Below are 26,533 nucleotides of genomic sequence, written 5' to 3'. Positions count from 1 at the left end.
ACAAACTAAAAGGTAGCATGGATTTGAGAATATTCTCCTTTGTAGTAACCCAAAGGATTATAACACTGAAACCAAAGCGTGGTATAATAAAAAATACATTCATTTAGTCTTTGTCCAAAGAGTTCCCAAAACCTCTAAAAGATGAGTTCGGGGGAGCTTCTGAGTTGGTGAACATATCAAGGAGTTGGAAGGGGACCAGTCCCAGAGGGCATGGAAACTCTGTGCCCTTCTCTATACCATACCTTGTCCCATGCAGCTCTTCCTTTTGGTTTTTCTGAGTTGTATCCTTCACAGCAAACTAGTAATAGTAAGTAAAGTGTGAGTTGTTCTAAGCAATTAGAACCTGAGGTGAGGAGGTCATGGTAGCCTGGGTACTCTACTGTGGCCTGGGACTGAAGTAGGGCAGTGTTGCAGGACTGAGCCCTTAATGTGTGGTCTCTGGGCTAACTCCGGGTAGTTAGTGTCAGAATTAAACTGAGCTGTTGGACATCCTGTTGATGTCAAAGAACTGGAGAACTGGTCTCACTGCCTCCACCCTGGTCTTCTACAGTCTCTCCTCAGCACAGCAGCCTGAGACCCTGGTAAAACAGTTACATCATGTCACTGAGAATCACAGCCAAAGCCCTCACAATGGCTGTATAGCTGTACTCAAGCTGCATGTGAGCAGTGCACATATACACTAACACGCACACGTGCACACACACACACACTCCCTATTGCTCCTCTGACTTCACCTCCTGTTATTCTCCTTCAACCTCACTAAGCTCTCTTTCTGTTTCTTCAACTAACTAGGCATGTTCTTGCCTCAGGACCATTGTTATTTCCTACTCCTGCCCCAGGATTCCCTCAGTCCCTTTGGGTCACTGTGACTGTGTGTGCATACATCTGTGTACTCATCACTCCCTTTTCTCTTCCCTACATTCTTATCTTCCTTAGGACTTGTACAGATAACATAATATATATTTTACTTACTTCTCTCTCATTATGAGAAGGAAAGCTCCATGGAGAATGCTGCTTATTGTATTGATAGGGAAAAATCTGTTATAAGATGGCAGACAGGACTGATAGGGAAATTCCAGTCCCTGACCGACCAAAGACTCCCCTTCCAGGTTCTTCTTCCTATCCCGCTTGCCACACACATCAAATTACTACTAATGCGGAATGCAGAAGTAACAGACTATAAATTGTTCCCTCTGCTTACGCTCGGGGCTCAGACCTCTGGAGAGTGATCTCCTCTGAGCCTGCCAGTGTGAAATAAACCTCCTGCCTTCCAAGATCTCTGAGTGCCACTTGGTTCTTCCACCAGGTGATCCAGACCAGATTCCGTAACATTTGGTTCCCTGACCGGGAAACCCAACCGCCCTGGCCCACTGTTGCCACCAGTTTGGGAAAACGGAGAGGCGGTAAGGAATCGAAATGGAGAAGGCGCACCCTGCCTGATTTTTGGCAGTCTCCCACTTGGTCGCCTCAGGCCGGTCCCGCTCTGCCATTCCGGCCGGACTCGAGGAGACTTGGCAGGTGAGGACCTGGACCCGACATCAGATATCGGTAAGGCCTGGGTCCCCAATTCAGTCCGGCCCACGCATAGGGATGGAAGGGGGACCTGATCACTCCCCACAGACCTCAGAGATCTCACAGGTAGGAATTCTGTGGGAAGAAATGTAATAACCTCTGGTGTGTATGTGAGTGCGAATGTGCAACTCAGTCTGGCTTGCCTGCCAAGTTCGGTTCTGTGGCTCCATGGGCGGGCAACTTTAAGGTCCCCAAAAGTCCACAGAGTGGGCCTGTCTGCGATTCCGTAGTGAACCACATACAGTCCATGGCGGCATCAGAATAGTTTCCGATCGAAAGTCACAAAGCTGAGACCACTACAGCTAAGTGTCACCTAAGTTCCTTCAGGACACGGCCAGATGGGCATCTGACTGGTTTCCTCATTAGAGGGGGTGCTTCTACCTTTCTGTCTTTGCAACTCCGTCTCATGGGAACATTATGGGGTCAGGACAGACCAGAGAAGAGGTTTTCAGGAGACTATGAAATTAAGATAACCCCTGGCAAGTTAAGGACCCTGTGTGAGTTAGAATGGCCCACTTTTGGGGTAGGATGGCCCTCAGAGGGAACCTTAGATGTCCCAATGGTCCGATGCATCTGGTGTGTTAGACTCTGTCACCAGAGACCCAGATCACCCCAATCAGTTCCTGTATGTATCCTGTATATCCTGTATGTATCAGACTCCTCATTAGAGATTGCCCAAACCCTTCCCCCTTGGGTGTGATTTACCTACAACAAACAGGGACAGGCTAGGGTTTTAGCTGCCTTGACAAAGTAGCCCAAGGAAGGTCAACAGAAGTCCTGACCTCTACAAATTCTCGCCAGTGATCTGGAGGAGGAACCAATCTTGCAGTCTTCCCCACTCCGTCCCTTCAGTCTTCCCACCACCTCTGGACTCAGCAGATCCTCTCTCTCCCAGACCAGTGGCCAGATTGCACGCTCAGCTAGGCTCAGGCGCTCTCCAGATACGAGTCCACATCAACCTATACCAAGAGGCTCTCCTCTGGGAGATCCGAGCAGGGGCTAAGAAGCCCATGAATATGCCCAGCAGCAAGGGGAATCCCCCAGGGATTATTATGAGAGGCTACGCGAAGCTTACTGCATTTATACCCCGTTTGATCCCAAGGCACAAGAAAGCCAGGACAAAAGGACAGGGAAGGTCCAGCCACCAAAAGAGGGGAGGCCTAGAACCTCCTTAGCAAGGGATCAATGCACCTACTGCTAGGAGAAAGGATGTTGAAAGAATAAATGTCCCAACCAGGGAAAGTCCCAAACCCAGCTGGTACAGAGAAAAACCCTGCAAAAAAGACCTCATAGGCCTAGCAGGAATAGATTCAGATTGAGGGGGACTCACTTCTTCTTGGCCCTCATGAACCCATGGTCAAAATAAAATTAGGGGGCCAAACTATGACTTTTATGTGAACTCAGGGGCCACATGGTATGGCACGAGTACCTCTATCTACCTGAGTGCCCTATCTCTCTCCTTGATGGGACATACTCTCCAAGCTGGGAACCCAAATAACCTTTAAGCCAACAGGACGCACAAGCCTCCGAATGGATCCAAGACAAGAAAAATCAGGCCCTCTTATAATGGCAATCACTACACCAAGAGAGAAAGAATAGAGGCTATTCTGTGCCCAGTCCCAATCAAGTGGCCCGCCCGAATTCAGGACTGCTTTCCCCACTGTGTGGCCTGAGGACAACCCCTCCAGACTTGCCCATTACCAGGTCCCTGTTATTATAGAGTTAATCCCAGAGGCTTCACCGCAGAGACAGTGGCAATACCCCCTCCCACAAGAAGCAAAGGCAGGCATCCAAGAAGCAGGCATTCTAGTGAAATGCCAATCGCCTTGGAACACCCCACTCTTGCCAGTCAAGAAGCCTGGAGGAGGGTATTGACCAGTTCAAGTCTTACACCCAGTGGTCCCAAACCCGTACACCCTGCTCAGCCAGATCTCAGGCTCTGCCAGCTGGTGTACCTGCCTAGACTTAAAGGATGCCTTCTTCTGCCTCCACTTGGCCCCCCAGAGCCAACCTTTGTTTGCCTTCAAATGGATGGAACCAGACACCGGGTGTCAAATGACTTTCACGTGCCTCCCACAAAGCATTAAAAACTCACCTACCCTTCTGTAGGGAGGCACTAGCCGGAGACCTTGCCAGCTTTCCAAAGGAGGCCACACACTGCACCCTTCTCCAGTATGTGGATGACCTCCTCCTTGCCAGCAATACCTGAGAGAACTGCACAGAGGGCACAGGGGCCCTCCTCCAACTCCTGTCAGACTCAGGGTATCAAGTCTCATGGAAAAAGGCACAGATCTGCCAACAACAAGTCCCATACTTAGGCTTCCTTCTCACCCAAGGAAAAAGAGCACTAGGGCCAGAGAGAAAAAATGTCATCACCTCTCTACTCTAGCCCCAAACTAAGAAAGGACTATGCAAATTCCTGGGGGCTGCAGGATTCTGCCAAATCTGGATTCCCATATTCTCAGCAATAGCAAGATCTCTCTGTAACCTCTTGGTAGGGCTGGATCGAGAACCCCCTGTTTGGACAGAGGAGGCTGAAGCCGCCTTCCTAGAGATAAAGGCCACCTTGGGGCAGGCACCAGCCCTTGGCCTGCCAAATATAGAAAAGCCTTTTAATCTCTTTGTGCATGGGAAGGAAAAGGTCACCCTCGGGGTTCTCACACAGACCATTGGCCCATGGCAATGGCCAGTAGCATACCTGTCTAAGAAGCTGGACCCAGTTGTGACAGGATGGCTGCCGTGTCTTAGGGCATTAGCAGCAACAATTCTAAGCTCACCCTGGGACAAGATCTCTCATGAACACTCAAGGACACTGCTTCCTCTCCAACTTCAGCTAGCACAATACCAGGGGCTTCTCTGTGAGAATCCACGGGTCACACTGAACCCCACAACTTTCCTACCTTTTGAGGAAGGAAAACCAGATCATGACTGTTCTGAGGTGACTGATGAAGTATTTGCAAGCTTGCCCAGATCTGCATGACCAGGCCCTACAGAACGCAGACCTCACCTTGTTCAGTGATAGTAGCAGTTTCATCACAGAGGGCGTTCAAAAGGCAGGGTATGCAGTGACAACCAAAGATGAAGTCCTAGAGGCCAATGCCCTACCTGTGGGATGGTCAGCACAATGGGTTAAATTACATGCCCTAGTCCGGGACCTCACCATCAGCGAGGGCAAACAATCTCAATCTACAAAGAGAGGGGCCTCCTCACCGCAGCAAGGAAGACCATCAAAAACAAGGAGGAAATACTAAAGCTCCTTGAGGCTGTCTGCCTTCCAAAAAAAGTTGCAGTTCTACACTGCAAAGGATACCAGAAGGGAGACAACCCTATACAGCACAAGGGAATTTTCTAAAAGATAAAGTGGCCAAGATAGCAGTTAATAAGGAGGTAGACCATAGCTCTCTCCCTTTTCCGCACCGCGACCCCGCACCAGGAGTTCAAAGAAGAAATCGTCCCCTGGTTCGGCTTACTGGCCACAATCCACAACAACGGGCCTGCGTTTGTGGTGGACTGCTTACCAGCCTCAAAACTCAGGGAAAGCAGAGTGGATGGACTGCACCCTCAAGGGAACCTTAGCCAAGTTCTGTCAGAAAACAGACCTCCCATGGCCGGACCTGTTGCCCCTGGCCCTCCTGTGTGTCCATTGCACACCACGAACTCAAGGTTTCTCCCCTTTTAAACTAATAAATGGGAGCCCCGCACTCCATGTTTAGGGAGCCTCCCAGGAAACCTACACCAAACAGGGGATAAGGGAATAAGAAAACAACTTCAAGCTTTAGGGACCACCCTAAATGAGTTACAACGATAGAGATGGCCCCAATCTCTTTAGGATCCCCTGCACACCCTTTCTCACCAGGGGACTCAGTCTGGGTCAAAGATTGGGAAAAAAGACCCTCTCAAACTACAGTGAACTGGGTCTCATACCGTTATTCCAACCATCCCTACTGCCCTCAAAGTCACAGGTATCACTCCATGGGTCCACCACTCCAAAGTCAAGAGAGCCAATCCTGAGGAGACCCAGACTTGGAAGACTGACCCAAGTCCGATCTTCAGCCCTGCTCCAACCACACCCTGGAAGCTGGCTGGTCTACGTGTGGCAGAAGCTTGAGGAATCGCCAGTCCGATAAAGTAGACTGTCCTTACTCCTTGCCATCAGATTGGCAGAGGTTGCCCCAGAAAGCTGGGAAAACGGCGAGAGGTTCCTGTTCACACTCACCTTCCTCTTATGGGTACGATGTTTTGTTGGTATTGGTTGCCTCCGATCTGGGTCCCATTTATAAACCTTCAGCCCTAAGGCCCAGACTAAATGAGTAGTGTTACTACCTATCCTTCTAGGGGCAGGAATAGCCATGGGGACAGGGACTGGCATAGGAGGCACAGGCTCTTCTGTGGGACTAACAAGTGGCCGACTCCTTAGTGTCCCTGCAGAGCCAAATAAGTTCCCTGGCAAGAGTTGCCTTCCAGAACAGACAGGTACTTGACCTCCTCACTGCTGAGAAAGGGGGCACCAGCATCTTCCTCCAAGAAGAATGCTGTTACTTTGTAAACCAGTCAGGAATAGTCACAACCAAAGTCAGGGAACTAAGGGAAAGGACCAACTCATAATGAATAAAGATGATGCCCTCTAATACAGCCTAGATCTGTTTAAAAGGGCATCAAAGGGGCGCCTGGGTGGCGTAGTCGGTTAAGCGTCCGACTTCAGCCAGGTCACGATCTCGCGGTCCGGGAGTTCGAGCCCCGCGTTGGGCTCTGGGCTGATGGCTCAGAGCCTGGAGCCTGTTTCCGATTCTGTGTCTCCCTCTCTCTCTGCCCCTCCCCCGTTCATGCTCTGTCTCTCTCTGTCCCAAAAATAATTAAACGTTGAAAAAAAAATTAAAAAAAAAAATAAATAAAAGGGCAGCAAAGGAGGCAATGATAGGGGAAAATCTGTTATAAGATGGCAGATAGGACTGATAGGGAAATTCCAGTCCCCAACCAAAGATTCCCCTTCTGGGTTCTTCCTTCTACCCCGCTTGCCACGCGCACCAAATTACTACTAAGGCAGAATGCAGAAGTAACAGAGTATAAATTGTTCCTTCTGCTTACACTCAGGACTCAGACCTCTGGAGGGTGATCTCCACTGAGCCAACCAGTGTGAAATAAACCTCCTGCCTTCCAAGATCTCTGAGTGCCACTTGGTTCTTCTGCCAGGTGATCCAGACCAGGTTCCATAACAGTATTCACTTCTCTATTCCTAGTGCCTACCACAGTGCTTGGCACTTAATAAATACTTACTGGAAGAATGAATGAATGAATGAACTAATGGGCAAATCACTGAAGACAGTCTGATGGCAGAACAGAATGTAAATGTTAACCAAATTTTCAGGGCACCTGGGTGGCTCAGTCGGTTAAGTGTCTGACTTTGGCTCACGTCCATGATTTTGCAGTTCATGGGTTCAAGACCCGTGTCAGGCTCTGTGCTGACATCTCAGAGCCTGGAGCCTACTTCAGATTCTGTGTGTGTGTGTGTGTATCTCTCTCTCTCTCTCTGCCTCTCCCCTGCTCGTGCTCTGTCTCTCTCTCTCAAAAATAAATAAGCATTAAAAAAATATTTTTTAAATGTTAACCAAATTTGAGAATGTTAATCTGATCAATCTTGGCAGAAATAGGGAAACAGAAAGTGTGGGGAGTAGAAAGGGAAAGGCTGGGCATAATTAACCTCCTGTCAAAACCAGGAAGTCAGGAGATACTGTCTAAGTGGAATAATAAATGGAGGTCCAAATACATTGTTTGACGTTGAAGATGCAGCCACTGGGGAAACTGAACACTGAGGGGCAGGCTATAGGGGCGGTTGGAGGGGTGCACGATGTATGAATGAGCTGAGTCTTCATCCGACATAGCAACCAATCAACAGACACCACCTAAGGTTCATGAATCAAGAACAATAGTATAAGCATAAGTGAAGAAACAGGGATCACCACCAGAAGAAATAAAACCTCTGGGGGGTGAGACTATTATTCAGCTACTTGCAAATATTACTTCCATAAAATCAAAATTTTTGAGTGTTTTCCTTGAGCACCTTATTGCAGGCCATTCCTACACTGGGTATCAGAGGAGATACCACCCTTGCCCTTGGGAACTTTCAAGTCCAGAGACACGGGCTGCACATTGACGCCTCTGAGTAAGTACAGTATAGGACAAGACAAAAGAGGCAGCGTGTGGGATGGGTCCACTCACAGGTGAAGGCGTTCCAGAGGAAGTGAGAGTTAATGCAGGCCTCACGTGTTGACTGCAAAGTCGGCAAGATGAACTTCTTGGTCTCCCAACCTGCCTTTCAGGAAGGCCAGCCACTGCCCTCTATCCTTTCTGTGCGCCCCCCACCCCCATCCCAGTAAGGGTGCAAAAACTGAACTGTACCAAGTAACTTGATAGAATATATGTGATTCTTGGAAGGGAAACTCAGATAGAACCCACACCATATCTAGCGGTGACAGGTGGTGCTTACAGGAGAGGAAAAGTTCCTGGAAGGCAAGCTGGTTCTAAGAGTAACAGTTGCTAACTTCTTTAAAATTTAAGTGTCGGGGCGCCTGGGTGGCGCAGTCGGTTGAGCGTCCGACTTCAGCCAGGTCACGATCTCGCGGTCCGGGAGTTCGGTCCGACTTCAGCCAGGTCACGATCTCGCGGTCCGGGAGTTCGAGCCCCGTGTCGGGCTCTGGGCTGATGGCTCAGAGCCTGGAGCCTGTTTCCGATTCTGTGTCTCCCTCTCTCTGACCCTCCCCCGTTCATGCTCTGTCTCTCTCTGTCCCAAAAATAAATAAAAACGTTGAAAAAAGAATTTAAAATTTAAGTGTCAAAAGGCCCCTTTGGCTAAAAACTTCTTTTTCATGGGTTTACAGGTTACTCAAAATTACTATTATTCAAAGTACAACTAAAACTCCTCCTGCTCCTCTTAATGTAGAGGCTGTGGCTCTTCAAAGATTCATGTGTTGAAGAAATGTCTATCTCTTTACTTCCTTTCAATACAATTGAATCGATTCTGGACATGTTTCACAGTGAGTTTGCTTCTTAACTGCAGTCAGCATTGAAGACATCTGTTCTGACTGGAAAATGTCGTCCCATGAGGCTCAATGGCTTTCTGCTTCTATGCCAGCAGTATAGGACCCTTTCCCCAGTGTGGGGACCCTTGTACTCAGGGACAAAGTCGACCCAGAGTCACAGTGCAGGAACCCTCTCTGCTTTTCTAGCCTTACTCCTTCCTCAAGGTCAGAGGGATTCTCCGTTTTCCCATCCCCGCAGCATCTGACCTTTGCTCTCTTGACCTCATTTCATTCTCCAAGGAAGCACTCTCCGCCTCCTGTCTTATTGACATTAAAGGCACTTTGCAAAGTCTGTTCAATTCATTCACGATTTTACAAGACAGGAGGGGCCCTTGTCTTGGAGCAGCTCCTGCTTTCCAAACTTGCTCTACAAGTTTCCTCTGTCAGTTCTCTTCTCTTTTAGAAGTCTCTTGAAAACTCTCATCTGGGCTCAGTCTGCCCCTTCCATTCTTTTGGCTTTTAAGTTTTGCTTTGTTTTGATTTGTAAATAGCACATTTTACTTCAATGGGGTTTCAGAAGGACAAGAAGCAAACCCGGTACTTATTCCCTCAACAAGACTTTCATCCGTTACAATGATTCCTTTTGCTCTACAGAAGTTTTACAGGCAGGATTCTTGGTAGGCAGTCCTTTCCATGTACATGTAGCATGCCTAAAATATATATATGCAAGTTGAATATTAGAAAGTTGATCATCTTACATGTTCTAAGGGAAGGGTTGTTTGCAGAAGGCCGGAAAAATGAGAAAAATATTTAATTATATATTTTTCTGCAGATACAATCTTCCAGCTATTTCCTGGTTTCATGCATGCTGTTTAATTTTGTTCTTCCCATTTAAACATGCAAAATACTGGCTTAAATTCAGTAAATGTTAGATTGAGGCTGAAAATATTTAGCTTTTAGTACTCTTAATGATTTCCATCTTTCTCCATTATGTTGGTTTTGAGATCTATGTTCTTATCGCTCTTTTTTTTTGTTCCCACTTATCAATTATTTTTATAAAATAAAAGCAATATGCAAAAGAAGTATTTGAATAATTGCAAAACAGTTCTGGATAAGCAAAGGAGACCCCTATCAGAATTATGCCACTGATAGGCTAGTGGTGCAAGCAGAAACTTAAACTAGCTCACATACTGGTTAATGAAAAATGATTCGAATTCAGTGTATAATACAGGCTGTTTAGGAGTTGTACAAAAGTTGAGTGTCCCAAAGTCAGGAACAGCCTAAACATACTGAGTCATAGAAGTGTTTGAGAATAACCACTTGACACATTTGACAGATTTTTAAGGAGGTATGCATGAAGGGGATTAATTTAAAGTACTGAGGGGCGCCTGGGTAGCTCAGTCAGTTAAGCGTGCTGACAGCCCAGAGCCTGGAACCTGCTTTGGATTCTGTGTCTCCCTCTCTCTCTGCCTCTCCCCTGCTCACACTCTGTCTCTCTATCCTTCAGAAATAAAAAATAAACATTAAAAATAAATAAATAAATAAATAAATAAATAAATAATAAAGTACTGAGACATGGCTTCTGTTAAATGTTTATTGGGAATGAAGAAAATAGGTCCCTGAAATTTTAATTTAATTTGTTAGGCAGAGGACAGGACATTGCAGAGTAGGTGCTCAATAAATATTTGCTTTAATTGATATGCATCAAAGAAAAATTACTTAGTCTACCCAAAACCACTGAGGAATTTACTTTAATGGCCAGTCCACTGACCAAGGGCCTCTGTAATGTAGTGCATATGATAAGATAGCAAGGCATCTCCCTCATCCACGCTTTTGTTCCCAAGAAATCGAGCCCTCCTTGTTGACCATGATTGTTACTGTTTTGGATTGTCTTTTTCAAAACACTAATTAACTTGATGGATTTTTGTCTTAGCCAACAAAGGCTCCTCCAGCACCAGCGACCTCTGCAGGACTAACCCCTTTGCAGAGAAGCTTTATAATGGCAATAATTTACATTGTCAGCTCTAGGCACCAGACCTGCAGGAGGCCTGCATTGTAAACACCAGTATTTTGGGTGTAGCAGTTCACGCTCCTATATTGTGTTAAGTACTTTGGTTCCCTTGTAGTCACAGTGGCACTGAACTTCTTCTTCTCCAATAATATAATATGCTAATGTAATAGAAATTGGGTTCAGGATAAAGGGAAGAACGACAAAGACATTTAAAGTTGTATAGGTTAGGGATGCCTGGGGGGCTCAGTCAGAGATGTCCAACTCTTCATGTCAGCTCAGGTCTTAATCTCAGGGTTGTGATCTCAGGGTCCTGAGTTCAATCCCAGCTTTGCGCTCTGCACTGGGTGTGAAGCTTATTTAATTAATTAACTTATTTATTTATATTTATAGTGAGCAGGGGAGAGGGGCCGAGGGAGAGAGAGAGAGAAAGAGAGAGAGAGAGAGAGAGAGAGAGACTATTAAGGAGGCTCCACACTCAGCACCAAGCCCATCACGTGGCCTAATCCCACAACCCTAGGATCATGACCTGAGCTGAAATCAAGTATCTGGTGCTAAATCAAGTAACTGACACTCAACAGACTGAGCCATCCAGGCGCCCCTGAAGCCTACTACAAAAAAAAAAAAAGTTTTCAGGTTACAATTTGTTCACTTTGTTGTTGGGTGTTTTCTCTTTGTTTTGCTGGGTGTGGGGAGTGGAGGTGGATTGTCTTTTAACAGCAACAACAACAACAACAACAACAACAAAACAGTAAAAGAAGAAAGGACACACCCTCAGCTACTTGCATAGCCAAAAACTTAACCTACAGCTTTAGAAAAATGTGGAAAAGGCAAACTGGCAATTGAATTATTCTCATTTTCCTAAGAAATATGGATGAAGAGCACACATTTCATCTAGAGTTAACCAGTTACTAGACAGGAAAGATTTACTCTTCTCTAGAAAGATATAGTAGGGATAGAAGACCAGTGATTGAATTCTTCACTTTTTGTAAGAACTTACTATCACATTTTTATGTAATTGGAGAGGTTTTTGTACTGTAAAGGAGTTGAGCCTGCTTATCTCAGAAGTAGAAGCAGATATATCAGGCATGCTTATCCAGTTGGATTCTTAAAAGCTTTCAACTTTTCAGGAGCCCACCCATTATGTAAACCCTTTTGTGAGTTTTTGGAGAGACAATACAGAGTATGTGTTAGACACTGTGTCCTTAGTTTTCCTGGAATCACGATGAGAGCACAGCTTTGGAAATTTCCCTGGGCAGTATTTGGGACTAGTCTTGTGGTTGTACTATGGTGAGAAAATTTGACTTGCAGGTGTCTTGAATTTTCTAGGTGGAGTTTTAACATGGTATCGTCAGTCTTTCCTGGTCCACTAGGCTAGCATACAGCTAATAATCATGATGTTGATAATGATCATGATAATAAATAGTTTAGGCTTACAAAGCACTTAGAATAGTGCCTGGCACAGAATAAATCTTCAATAAGCCTTAACTATTCTTACAACATGAGATGCCCTCTGATATTTTCTACTCTAATTTATTTCATTTTTTAAAAATGCTGATCCTAGTCTATTAAATTGATTTCATTACCCATTAATGGGTAGCAATTTGCAGTATAAAAACTGAAGTTGAACCCCATGAAATTGCTAGCTTTGTACATCAGAAATGCTTAAAGATCAGCAATTTCACATAATTGAATCAAATAGACATCTATGCCTGATTTGTTCAACTTTATAGTCTCAAATGAACAGTAACAACAAGCTAATGAAAGTGTACATACAAGATTCCTCAGTTCCCAGGTATGGACTCATTTGTATTGTGTCCGTGCCCACATGCTCACAGGGAATAAGGGTCCTTGACATAAGAGTGTTCATTGTCCCGGTCCCTATATTTACAACTTTTCCTTGTGAAGCAAAAGTGATCAAAATACGAAAAGTGGTCAAAACAATAATAATGTGACCACTTATAAAATTAGTCTCTACTGGGGCACCTGGGTGGCTCAGTCAGTTGAATGTCATCCAACTCTTGGTTTCAGCTCAGGTCATGATCTCATAGTCGGTGGATTCAAGCCCTGCATCTGGCTCTGTGCTGACAGCTCAGAGCCTGCTTGGGATTTTCTCTCTCTCCCTCTCTCTCTGCCCCACCCCTGAGCACACACTCTCTCTCTCTCAAAATAAACAAATAAACTTTACAAAATAAAATAAAAAATAAAATAAAATTAGTCTCTACTGTAAGCGTCCTTTTTTACTGGTAATGTCTGATGTCTACTACATACTCTTTTTTTTTTATTTTTTTTGGTCAAATTTTTTGGGTCAGTTTCTCATGCATTGTTAGATATACACTTGAAAACACACTGCACATATATGGAAATTAATTGCAAAGCAAAGTGGCAAGTCTTACAGAGAAAGACACAAAATTTCATCAAATGAAAGGAAGTTTAAAAGGACTAGTTGAACCACATGCAAAGCCATTGCCAGAGTTACAGCAAGTAGCAACTGATAAAATCCACAGAATGAGCCCTTTGAAATATGAGAAGTCCTTGGCTCACTACTAAGGAATAAAAGGAAATGAGTTACAGATACACACAACAACATGGAAGAATCTCAGAATACATCATGCTCAGTGAAAGAAGCCTGACACACTCAAAAAACCATGTACTGTATATTGCTGGGGGATGGACTGCTGACTGGAAGGTGCGTGAAGGAGCTTTCTGGAGTGATGGAAGTGTTCTGTCCTGATATGAATTCCAAAATCCAGTTGAATGGTACACTTAATATTTGAGCTTTTCGGGGGCACCTGGGTGGCTCGATCAGTTGAGCATCCGACTTCGGCTCAGGTCATGATCTCGCAGTTTGTGGGTTTGAGCTCCGCATCTGGCTCTGTGCTTACGGCTCAGAGCCTGGAGCCTGCTTCAGATTCTGTGTCTCCCTCTCTCTCAGCTCCTCCTCCACTTGTGCTGTGTGTGTGTCTCTCTCTCTCAAAAATAAATAAACATTAAAAAAAAAAGATTCGAGCACTTCATTATATATAAAGCATATCTCAATTTAAAATAATTTATTTATTTATGGCATACTAAGGTGGGGGAATACTTGGGAAAAATTGATAAAGCCTCAAATATTTTTACAAAAGATAACCCGTTTTATGGCCATATCACAAAACTCAAATAGGAATCGGTCTAAGTTATATTGTATCATTAAACAATTTTGTCAGAAAAATTATACACCTCCCCAAATAAGAAACACTTGCTTTATTCTTTCCTCTAAGGATCATAAGGGTATAATTATAAACCATATTTTGTGAAATATACATTAAAAAACTCATAATTTGCATTTCTCTTTTTAAAGATAAATTGTCAATCCGATTGTGGTTCTCATTTTAAGTGGACTCACTTTAAAATTAATTATTCAACAAGTTTTTATTGAGAGTTTACCGTGTGCCCCAGCATGGTTCTTAGTGCTTGGGAATCTATCAGTGAACAAAAAGACAAAGATCCCTGTCCTTGTGAGTGTATGTTCTCCCAGGGAAACAAAGCAACACACAATTAATACATAAAATAAGAAAATGGAGGGGGCACCTGGGTGGCTCAGTCAGCTAATGTATATTTTTAATGGGTATTTCACAAAATGTGGTTTATAATTACAACAATTACGATCCTTAGAGGAAAGAATGAAGCAAGTGTTTCTTATTTGGGGAGGTGTATAATTTTTCTGACAAAATTGTTTAACGATATAACTTAGACCGATTCCTATTTGACTTTCGTGGTAAGGCCATAAAAGGGGTTATCTTTTGTAAAAAGTCTGACTTCATCAGCTCAGGTCATGATCTTGAGGTTTGTGGGTTCAAACCCCGTGTTGGGCTCTGTGCTGACAGCTCAGAGTCTGGAGCCTGCTACTGTCTTTACCCCTCTCTCATTCACACTCTGTCTCTCTATTTCTCTCTCTCAAAAATAAATAAACATTAAAAAAATTTTTTTAATAAGAAAATGGAGAAGAATGAGGGGAACCAACTAGAACTAAAGCCTGGAGATGAGAGCATGCTTGGCATGTTCAAGAAATCAGCAGGGAGGCCAATGTGACCAGAGCAGAGAACGCAGGTGGGGTGAACAGGAGAGAGGTCTGAGGCGGACCAGGGGCTGGATTATAGGAGGTATTTTGGTGTTTTCCTGGTATGGGTTTCTCATACTTCTTATCCAATTATTCTTCGTAGGGGATCGTGTGTGTGTGTGTGTGTGTGTGTGTGTGTGTGTGTGTGTGAACTTCTTTTCCTCCGCTCTAGAAGTATTTCCCTGGCTGTTCTGCAGGATATCCAGAACAGAAACCCCCAATCACCCAGAGCCACCCTCCTGTATTCGCTGTCTGTCTTGTTAAGAGCATAAACTTCTACCCTACCAATCCAGCTAGAAACCCAAGTCATTTATGTTTCTTCGTTTTATCTCAGGCCCCAAAGTCCTACGCATTCTCCCCACAGGCTTTTGATTTCACTTCACTGCCTTTTCTCCATCTCCAGTGCCTCAGCCTCCATCAGCTCCCATCCAGCCTGTAAAAAACTGTAAAAACTCCTTCCAGCCTTCCACTTCCAGTCTGTCCCCTCCTGGCTATAAGACTGATCTCTCTCAAACCTAAGTCTGATTTCATAACTCCCCTGCTTAAATAAAACCTTTTGGTGGCTCCCCACCAGCCACAGGATAAAGCCCTTGCTCATTCAGGGGGCTCACAGGCCCTTCTTCAGACTCTCACCTCCCCTTTCTGGTCTTATCTCCATCACCCCACGCTCTGGCCACCCCAGACATCTCACCCTCACCAGGACACACCTTGCATTCCCATGCCTTTGTAAATGCCATTTCTATCTTGAAATGCATTCCCTCACTCCTTTGTGCATTTTTCAAGACCAGATTCAAGGGAACTCTACCATGACTCCCTCTTCCTGACTTTCTCAGTTAGGCCATTCACCTTCCGTGCCCCCAGCATGTGTACACACAGCTCTGGGTTTGCCCTTATAATAATGAACATGACCACTCACCCCCCGCCCTCAACCCCTGCCAATCCCGTATGCTCTCACCTGCCAGAACAGGTCTCCAGCCTCTTGTTACCTCCTACCTATCATGCTGCCAGACCATACCCATGCTTCCCATTCTCCCCTGGAGCTCTCACATAGCCACGGTCAAATCCAGCCAATGCCACTGAGGTCTGAGATTTGTTTTATTCCACTTTTCCTATGACAAGGAGGAGGACAATCCTCCCATGAGCACCACCATATATATGTGGGGTGACAGAATTGGGACTTGAACCAATTCCCAAGTTCTGAGTACTACATGCTACCCCCTCCCCATGCAGATGTAGCTCTCTATTTATGGATACATTTATGCATATTTAAAGTTCAAAAAACCTTACACTATATGTACTACATAGATATGTCTAAATATATCCTTATGTATCCTAGAGCTATCTTATAGCTTATATATGTACATACTCATATATATATATAATAAAGTTCAATCCTTCGAAGGTTGTTTATACATAACAAGATTTCTGCCCACAGGTATATACAGATCTGGCTCTCACTGCACACCTATGTAACTGTACATTTATTGCTAAATATATATACCATAAATTATTTTAGGATCTCAATAGCTACTACTAATCAGGGACTAATATAGCCACATACCTAAGTACAAGTTTAGAGTTTCAATAAGAACCGATCATCTAAAAATTTCCAATCCTGCTATCTCTAGTTACCCAGTCCCCAAAGAAAGTCACTTGTCAAACAAATGGTGTGTGTGTCTGCCTACCGACACAGAGAGTGTAATTGTCTCAGCAGACTCGCGTTCCCTGTTCAGCTCCTCTCTTTGAATGGGTGACAGCCATGCATCAATGAGGAGACCCCTTGCTTGTTTTCCCTGGAGTCCTAGGAGATGAGGGGTTGTGCTGAGTGATGAACCAGTTCCCTTCAGGCTTCAGGGTCCAGGAGAGGAGTGGAGGAGGGGGCGAGTGGCCTGAGGCGTCTACTCCCGCCTCCATTTCTGCTGTTGTCAGAGAGCTTCCTGGCTTCCTTTTGTGATCAGCCGCTCTTGGAAAGGCTGCAGCAGATGGCTAATTACCATAATGCGCAGAGCTTTTGAGGGTCCTGGGTGCAAACCCAGGCGTGACCAAGCCAAGAGCAGCTGCATCTAACGGGGCATGTGGAGACAACATTAGGCTTTACCCACACACGCATTCTGACCTTTCCAATGGGAAGCTGATGGCATGGTTCAGAACAGATGGCCAAGAGAAACTCGAGGGAAAAGCCCTCCCGACCAGCTGTAGTGTCCCTTTTCCAGCCTCCTAGCCTAACAGCTCAGAGCTGACATGAAGCTCATTATCCCCATTGTATCTTTCTCATGGTGTTTATTCTCAAGGCAAGTACAAACCCTGGTAGTTCCATTTTTAGCAGTACAAGCTATTGGGAAATTTGGTTTCTAAACCAAATGAGGCTTCAGGCAGTTTGGGTCTGTCACACCCAGCCTGGTTTCTACATTTGGCATTATAATATCTTTTCCCACAGGTATACTTCAGGACTCCCACTAGCTGAGATCCCTATTTGGTCACTCCTGAACTTGGAGGTATGTAAGAAGCTCTTGCCCAAACTCAGGTTTAATATCATATCATATTAGCTACTCATCTGGTCTTGATTTTGAATGTTTAGAGCCTGTGTGTGTGTGTGTCTGTGTGTGTGTTTGTGTTTGTGAGTAATTGTAACAGAATGAAACAAAATATCTAAAAAATCAGAATTCTTCAAGATGGAATCAAATTTTTGCTTTGACATTAGTGTGGGGCAAGGGCTAGGTAAAATGACAAAGGAGACTCATACTATATGTGTAAAGACTTAAAGTCATAAATCAAATTAATAAACTGTTAAACAAAATGTATTCTACTCACCTAACTTGACAAATATTTCTTTTTAACAACCTGGAAGGCCAGGTTTGAATTTGGACCTCATGAACTCCTCAGAATTCTAAACCAGAACACAGTTTTCTATGGAGGCCTGGGCCCCAATCCTGGCTCCTGGCCCATGAACCACCCCTACCTCCTGGGCTTTCTTCTTACCTCAATTACAACCCACATGGAGGGAGCCTTTGGCACCCTTGTGACAACGCTTCTGCCTTCACAGCCAAGTTCTGAACATACCCCTGCCCACAGCCAACATAGAAGACATATGGCCATGAAGCCCAATATCTCATCAGGAAAGTAGGGAGGGCAAATTGGGGTAGGTATGTCTCCTTGGCCAATCGGATGCTTCGTAGTATAGGTGGGGCAGGGGTGGCAGGGAACAGGCTCCTTTAAAGTACAGTGAGCTTGGGCCCCTCTTATCTGGGTCTAAGAACAGTACTGCTTCTGGGAAGCCTCTTGTGGTTAAAAAAAAAAAAAAATTCATGTCCTGAGAGCATAGAAATGAATAGGAATTTGGGTGTCAGAGAGTAGAGGAGACAGGGTTGAGCTATGTGCCATAGCAGAGTGAAAAACCTTCAAAAACAGGAATGATAACCTATTTACCATAAGTTTTGTGCGCTGCTGCAATATAACCCCTCACCACTCCAAACCTTCGTTAAGGTCTGCTATCCACACAATGACCCTTATGAGTCAGTGGTGACCAGTGGGGGTTGGGGGTGGGGTAACAGGAATCAAAGAGAAGGCCTGATTCGAAGTCTGGGTCTATATAGTCATCAAGGTAGCATGTATGGAGTAGCAAAATGATCCCCTCACAATTAATTCTGTAGAAGCAGGAGATGAGAACTAAAACTGACCAGAAATTTGCCCTTGGGACTTTTCCAGAAAATTTGAGGAAGACACTGAACTTTAAACAAATTGCAGAATGAGTCAGTCTTGCACAGCTCCAAAGGTCAGGGTGACCCCAATAACAGCATATGTTTTTATAGCTAGATATTAAAAAGTATGACTTTCTTTTTTCTTTTTCTTAATTTTTTTTAAGTTTATTTATTTATTTATTTATTTTTCAACGTTTATTTATTTTTGGGACAGAAAGAGACAGAGCATGAACGGGGGAGGGGCAGAGAGAGAGGGAGACACAGAATCGGAAACAGGCTCCAGGCTCTGAGCCATCAGCCCAGAGCCTGACGCGGGGCTCGAACTCCCGGACTGCGAGATCGTGACCTCAGCTGAAGTCGGACGCTTAACTGACTGAGCCACCCAGGTGCCCCAAAAAGTATGACTTTCTACATTATATAATGTGTATCTGACACATTTTAAAAGTACGGGTCCTTTTAAAAATATCCGTCTAATACTCTGATCCTCTCCATCCATCTTGCTCTTCCCATCTTTCCCAACCAGGGTCTTGATACCAGATGATCTTTGTATCTCTGGAAGTCATGGGTTTCCCTTTACTGAAAATTATTTCTTTTTTAAAATTTATTTATTTATTTATTTTGAAAGAGAAAAAGTGTGAGTGGGGGAGGGGCAGAGAGAGAGGGAGAGAGAGAGAATCCCAAGCGGGCTCTGCACTGCCAGCACAGAGCCCAACATGGGGCTCGAACTCGCAAATAGTGAGATCATGACCTGAGCCGAAGTTGGAGGCTTAACTGACTGTGTCACCCAGATGCCCCTGAAAATTATTTCTAATAATTCAGAATTAACTTCTAAATTAATCTTCACTTCTGAATTGGAGTGAAGGCTTTTCTTATAGGGAACCGATATTCTCTGCTGTCTGTACTGCACACAGTCTGCAGTTCAGCTTCAAACAGCCTGTGTTCAACTCTTACCCTGTGTCCCCTGCCTCATCATCCTCAAAGATCCTTCACATTGTTGTGGGTTCCTCCTTTATTTCTGGCGTATAGATATTCCCCTTTCTTGTTTTCAGAGCTGGCTACACAAATGACCAGCATTTCTCATGTTTGGGTTGAAGAAGAGGGACTTTTGGCATCAGCTCAGCTCCTCATCTTTGATTAGAAGCCTATTTAATTGTATTTTTCAAATGCTCACAAATTCCATCTTAAAGTAAAAAAAAAAAGTAGAAAAAGCAACATGCATAAACAATATATGAAAAAAGCAATAGCACTTTTTATAGCAGTGCAAAATTGGAAACCATCCAAATGTCTAATAATGGGGTAATAGATAACTTATGAAATTTACTCAATGGTATATTTTGCCATCATTTTAAGTGATAATTATAAAGGCCATTTAGCAACATGGGTAAGTGGTTTAGTGAAAAAAAAAGCACCTAAATTATTTGTATATAATGATTACAATTATAGAAAACAAAGACATACAAAAAGGACTAAAGGAAGTACCCCAAACCAATTATTTTAGTGTTAAAGGATTTTGAGTGATTTTTTTAACTCAATTTTCCAGTTTAACATATTACTATAATAATTTAATGAAATTAAGTTAATTAAGATGTAATTAGTTTTAAAAACTATTAAAAGGTTCATAAGGAATCGTCTGAAGACGTTAAGCAATTTTAAATTTTTTTTTTCAACGTTTATTTATTTTTCGGACAGAGAGAGACAGAGCATGAACAGGGGAGGGGCAAAGAGAGAAGGAGACACAGAATCGGAAACAGGCTCCAGGCTCCAGGCTCTGAGCCATCAGCCCAGAGCCTGACGCAGGGCTCGAAGTACCGGACCGCGAGATCGTCGCCACCCAGGGGCCCCTAGCAATTTTAGAAAAACAGGTTTTACTTACTAACAGCTTCACGAATTAAAAATGTACACCCTATATACATGTTTTTATATAATTTTAATTGTTAATGTATTTTAATGAAAACATCATTGATGAATTTGCTGCCATTAAAATGAAGAAGGTAAAATTATAATAAATTCTGATTTTGATATAAGTAAAATATTTAAAATTAAAATAATGGAGTTTTAGTACACCTACCTTTTAAATTTTCCAATATTTTTTCAACTACTTTAGTGTTCTGGGGGAAAAATTAACCACTAAAATAAATACATATGGGACATCTAAGTGGCTCAAGTTGTTTGAGTGTCTAACTCTTGATTTTAGCTCTGGTCATGATCCTAGAGTTGTGGGATTGAGCCCCACCTCAGGCTCCATACTGTGTGTGGAGCTCACTTAAGATTCTCTCTCTCCCTCTGCCTCTCTCCCCTGCATGCTCTCTCTCTCTAAAAAAAAAAGTAATGATGATAATAAAATAAAATAAATACATAAGAACTAAGATAAAGGCGCACATTTTTCCTTTTGCCTCAGGCTCCAATATGAGTTGACTCCACATTGTTAGAGCCTGTCTTTTAAAAAAATTTTATATTTTGCTTGTAAGGATTTTTTTCGTTTTTTGCACTAATACTGATTTTAAGAAAAAAAAATTTTAAATGTTTTTATTTATTTTTGACACAGAGAGAGAGAGAGAGCATGAGTGGAGCGGGGGAGGGAGGGGGGACAGAGAGAGAGGGAGACACAGAATTGGAAGCAGGCTCCAGGCTCCGAGTTGTCAGCACAGAGCCAGATGCGGGGCTTGAACTCACAGACTGCGAGATCATGACCTGAGCCAAAGTCAGACGCTCAACTGACTGAGCCACCCAGGCGCCCCAGCACTAATATTGATTTTTAAAAATATTATTTATTTTGATGACTGAGTTTTGGGAGCTCCCTTAATTTTGTACCAGAAGCTAATACAATACCTTATTTTCCTCACTCTAGTTCTAGTCCTGAATCACAAAAGTCTGGTAAAAATGAACCCTTCTTGAGTTGGGGAATATAAGTATGAAAAAGTATCCTTTCAATTAGAGGGGGAGTAGGGAGGGAAGAGAGTCTGGAAACATTTGCACATTAATAAAATCTTATTTTGTCACATGTTTATTGGGTTCCAAGTAACAGTTCATTAGCAAAGAGACTTGAAAAGTAAAAGAAAAGAGTCTGAAAACCACTAATTCACAAAGGAAATTAATGAGAGAGCTGGGACTAGAACCCAGGTATCTCAATTGAGATTAGCAAAAACTGAAAAACAATATCCCTTCACAAGAGTGACTATAACTAGTAGCATCTCTGTTACCCCCTTCTTCATCCCACTCTCCACACCCCACCCCCGGAGTAAAAAAACAACTCTGCAAAGACTTTTCATATCAAAGCTGGTATAGCTCAGAAGCCAATGCCCGATTCAGAGAACACCTAACACCTGGGAATCTTTTGACCCTAAGAAAAAATATAAGAGAGCTGCTCTCTGTTTAGCCCTAGTAAGGGAAAGCAGAGTAAAATGAAGGAATGATTTCAGTGGATGCTGCTAGTCGGCCTCTATTTACTCCAATCCTATTTGTAGTTCCTAGGTATCTATTCTTCCTCATTCTTCATCTATGCACTTGAGGACCTCCCCCTCAACCCCTCTCATGTCAGAGGAGGAACCAATAAGTGTATTCTATACGGTTCCTGGTGTGGTCACATGACCCGATCAGAGCCAATGAGAAAAAACAAGGCTTTTGCTGGGACTTCTGGGGAAACAAACTCTAGTTCTCCCAGGTGGAACTTAAATCTAAGAGAATATGTGATCTGAAATTGCTTTGGCTTCGTTTGACTATGAAAGGAGCTCATGGTTTAAAACCTAGGAGTACTGACTCAAGAGACAGAGTGAGAGAAAACCCAAGTCCTGGTGACATATTAAGTCCCTGCACCCATCCATTCCCAGGGCCAGCATTAAAAAGAATTTTTCAGTCACATGAGCCAAAGCTGTCCCTTTTAAAAAAAAATTTTTTTTAAACATTTATTTATTATTGAGAGACAGAGAGACACAGAGCATGAACAGGGGAGGGGCCAAGAGATGGAGAGACACAGAATGTGAAGCAGGCTCCAGGCTCTGAGCTGTCAGCACAGAGCCCAATGCAGGGCTCAAACTCACAAACCACGGGATCATGACCTGAGCGGAAGTCGGATGCTTAACCGACTGAGCCACCCAGGCGCCCCCAGTGACATGAGTCAAAGCTATCCCTTTTTGCCTGAGTCGGTTTGGGTTGGATCTTCCAGTCATTTGTAATCTAAAGAGATCTAACTGATATGACTGACTGGCAAGATTTTGTGTTTTTTTGAATAAAGGACTGGTCCAGTTGTAATATTCCTTGGAACTTTGTTCTATGTTCTTTGTTTTCTAAGTGTTCAAAATTAAAGAATAGTTGATATTCATGCTGTTATTTCCATTACAAGTTCATACTTTTAACAGAAAAAGAATAAATGATTAAATCACACACCAGATTATCAGAGATTCAGTTATTTGCACCCAAGGAGAGACTAATCCATTCACCTTCCTTATACAGCAATAAGCCAGAAAATATCTTCATTCCAAAACCAGGTGAATTCTCATTCTGAAGAAGATGCATTTCATTGAAAAGTAGCTGGAGTGGGGGCACCTGGGTGGCGCAGTCGGTTAAGCGTCCGACTTCAGCCAGGTCACGATCTCGCGGTCTGTGAGTTCGAGCCCCGGGTCGGGCTCTGGGCTGATGGCTCAGAGCCTGGAGCCTGTTTCCGATTCTGTGTCTCCCTCTCTCTCTGCCCCTCCCCCGTTCACGCTCTGTCTCTCTCTGTCCCAAAAATAAATAAACGTTGGAAAAAAAAATTAAAAAGAAAAGTAGCTGGAGAAACAATAATGGATTAAAAAATCAAGTAATAAAAAATCAGGTAATCCTAGACAGGAAAAAGAAAGGAAATTTAAAAGGTGGGCCAGGCAGGAGGGGAGGCTTGAGGGTCAAACCAGAGTTACTTTCATTTCTCCAGGGTGAGGCCAGCAGTGGGGAGCCTGCTCGGAGAAACCACCTGGCCCAATTCTGGGAAGAAGGAAGAGTGTGGGCCAAGGAATCTGGCATCCTCTGAGCCACCATGAGAGCTTCATCCCCTCAAAATACCATGATTCCCAGTCCAAGTTCCTCCTTTGAACTGCAGCTACTCTTGGAAAGGATAACCCATGAAATCACTCTGTGTGAATGAATTTGTCAGATGTCTTCCTGCCTGTCAGAAAGGACCTAATAATTTGCCTGGAAAAGAGGGAATATAAAGGTTGGTAGAGAAGGACAGATAGTGAAAGGGAAAACTGCAGGCCCCAGAGACAAGTTTACTGACTTCCGTTTTGCTGATGACCAGCTCTGCCTACAGTATCATGGCACCATTCAGGAGTTCAGAGACAGGCTCCACCCAGCTGAGAGCAGTTGGCATAGTCCTACTGTATATATAATTCCATGTAATGACTGGTTGGGGTTAATCAAATATAATGCCCAACCCAGACCTATTAAATTTCACCACAAAAGAGGCCTTAATCAGTCTTTTATCAGCTTGGTGCTCTGGCCTAAGAAGACTGCTTTTGTTTGCCCATATAAGAGACAATGGGAGAGCCAGGATCAGCCTGCTCTCTGGAGTACAACAAGTGAATTGTCCACAAACAACAGATCATTCAAGGCCATGGGAGAGGAAAGGCAGGAGAGGCTGCATGAATCTACAAAAGTGCTCACTGTTAATGGTCATGGCCCTGAGTGTTTAAATTCAGGCCACATTCCCGCTGGAGCTTCCAAAATATAGGCAGGACAAGAACAAAAAGACTCCAGTGTGCTCCATGTAAGCCTATCTGGCTTTTGCCCTCTGCAGGACATTCTTGTTTGCTACTTGCTGAAAAGGGGAAGGAAAACTGACATTTGGTTCTCTCACTAAGCAAAGCCCAGATCTCCTGGGGGTTTGATGTGCTTCATGGGCTAAGGATTAAAGCGATGAGTATAGGTTCTATGCCAAACTGCACCTGTCCCAATGCCCAAGCACTCTTGGAGTATGGGAGGAATGGGAGGAGAAGGGAGACAAAAGGCAATGAAGAGGGGGAGAGAAAAGAAGCAATCTTTCCCACCCAAAAGGGGGAATGACATTTGAGTCACCCAATTTGATTCTATTCAGCAGATATTTCGGTATTTTCTAGGAGGCAGGCTGAGACACACCCAGGTACAGAAACACACAAATTCAAAAGATGGCATGATATTAAAAGATGCTAAGGAACATAGCTCTATCCATAAGAGTAACCTCAACTTCTGAGATATCATCACAGAATATGTCATGTCACAGAGAGAAGAAAGATCAAGAATTATTGATCTAGTCTGACCCAGGCATTTTATTGGTGAGGAGACAGACGTTCCAAGAAACAACGTGGCTTGTTGAAGGCCACTTAGCTACTTAGTAACAGAGAGGGGGTTAGAACCCACATCTACCAGTGCAGGATGCAGTCCATTGTACAACAAAATGTCACCACTCAGGTTTCCTGGACGATGCAAGTCTTGAAGACCTTAAGCAAATCACTGACTATGTGGGATCTAGCTATCCTCACTCATCTGTCTCCCCTTAGCTGCCAAATCTTTGTGCCCATCACTTTTGGTCTTCAGAGTTTAGATTTTGTGAACCAAGATTTTCCCTTCTGCTCCAGAGGAAACTTGGCTTGGGACTGGGACTGTGGGAAGGAGGAGGAGGAAGAAGCAAGGATAAAGGATGGGAGCAAAGGAGAAAGAGTAAACCTTCCTCACAGGACCAAACCTGTGGTCCCTGATCTCCGAATTAGTGTGAAGGCAGGGGCAGCAGCTGCCTAACTTGGTCTTCCTCAGAGCTGCGTTCAAACATGTTTGGGGACTGATTGCTAGGGGAGCATTTTGTGACTGGGTGGGAGAAAGATCTGGGAGTGATTCTATTTGTGGAAGGTTTCATCTGGGGATGAAATGAACAGTGCCCATTAGGGGTACAATGGAAGACAAAGGAAAAGGGGACCAGGGAAAAGTGAAAGTCATTCTGTGAACTGTGAAGGGTGCCAGTGGTCAGAAGTCTTTCACCATTCTCATTTGTCATCCGGTATAGCTGACCTGTACTTTGAAATGGTTCAGCTTCCCTAAAGGTATTCTGAACTGTAATTGCAGATTTCCATTTTAGCTTCTTGTTCTCTCTCATCCTGCTCTAGACAATCAATTTGAAATCCTTCCTCAGGCAACGTGTAAAATGCCTTTGCTGAATTGATGAAGGATCTGTGGTGTGGCCCATGTGAATTTATCAAATTTTTTTCTGCCTGTAATGGGAGTGGTTATGGCAAAGCAGTTATTAACTAAATTAGATCAACAATTTGGGCTGGTGGGGCTCGGTGACATAGGTACCCTTTGATAATAACTTCTTTATAAATTATATTAATTATGACTTTGCCTTACACTGCAGTAATGGAACCTCAAGCTTTCTATTTTTTCTCAGGTTTCAATAGTAATGCTGCCTCGGGCTTTTTTACTTATGTTCCTGGCAATTAAGTGCTATCTCAAAACATAAACACAATTTCCTCTCCTTAAAATCATTATGCAAGGAGTGTCATGTGAAAGCTGCTGTTACTTAAAATATGATCTTGTAAAATAAATAAAGGGGAACTCTCCTATTTATAAGACCAGCAAGGAGCTGTTATTAAAAATCTTAACAGAGAAAACTATGCTATCCATTCTGTTTTCCTGTTTTTTTTTGTTTTTTGCTTTTTCTTCCTCCTTCCAAAAAACATGAGTCCTTCCCTTTTGGATATTTTTACTTGAAGAGGAAGAAGATAAACAAAAAAAATCTTTTGATTGTTTTGACTGTGGTATGGCCCATAGAAAACATAGAATTAAAAGGGATTATTGCATGCATATCTCCCTACACATGGAACAGTGAGCCATCAGGGTTTATCTTGCAAGTACGGCTCTCTACTCTCTCCTCTTTACCTCAACCAGTCAGGATGGCTCTTCCTCTCTTTGGGAAAGAATACTGACCTTAGAGCCAGATGACTGGGTTTAAATCTATTAGATTGAACCATAAGAAATTGCTGTTTGTATACACCAAAGATAGCTAAATATTGGCAATTTCATGTGGATAGACCTGATATCTTCTCTTTGGTCAACCTTCAGTTATTGTGAGGATAACAGATAATGTATTTGAAATGCTTTACTTATTCCATAATACTTAGTATGTCCACCATAAATGGTG

This window comes from Herpailurus yagouaroundi, unplaced genomic scaffold (assembly GCF_014898765.1).
Source record: "Herpailurus yagouaroundi ecotype Mexico unplaced genomic scaffold, PumYag 210, whole genome shotgun sequence".
In the NCBI taxonomy this organism is placed as follows: domain Eukaryota; kingdom Metazoa; phylum Chordata; class Mammalia; order Carnivora; family Felidae; genus Herpailurus; species Herpailurus yagouaroundi.
This window is presented reverse-complemented; position numbering follows the sequence as displayed.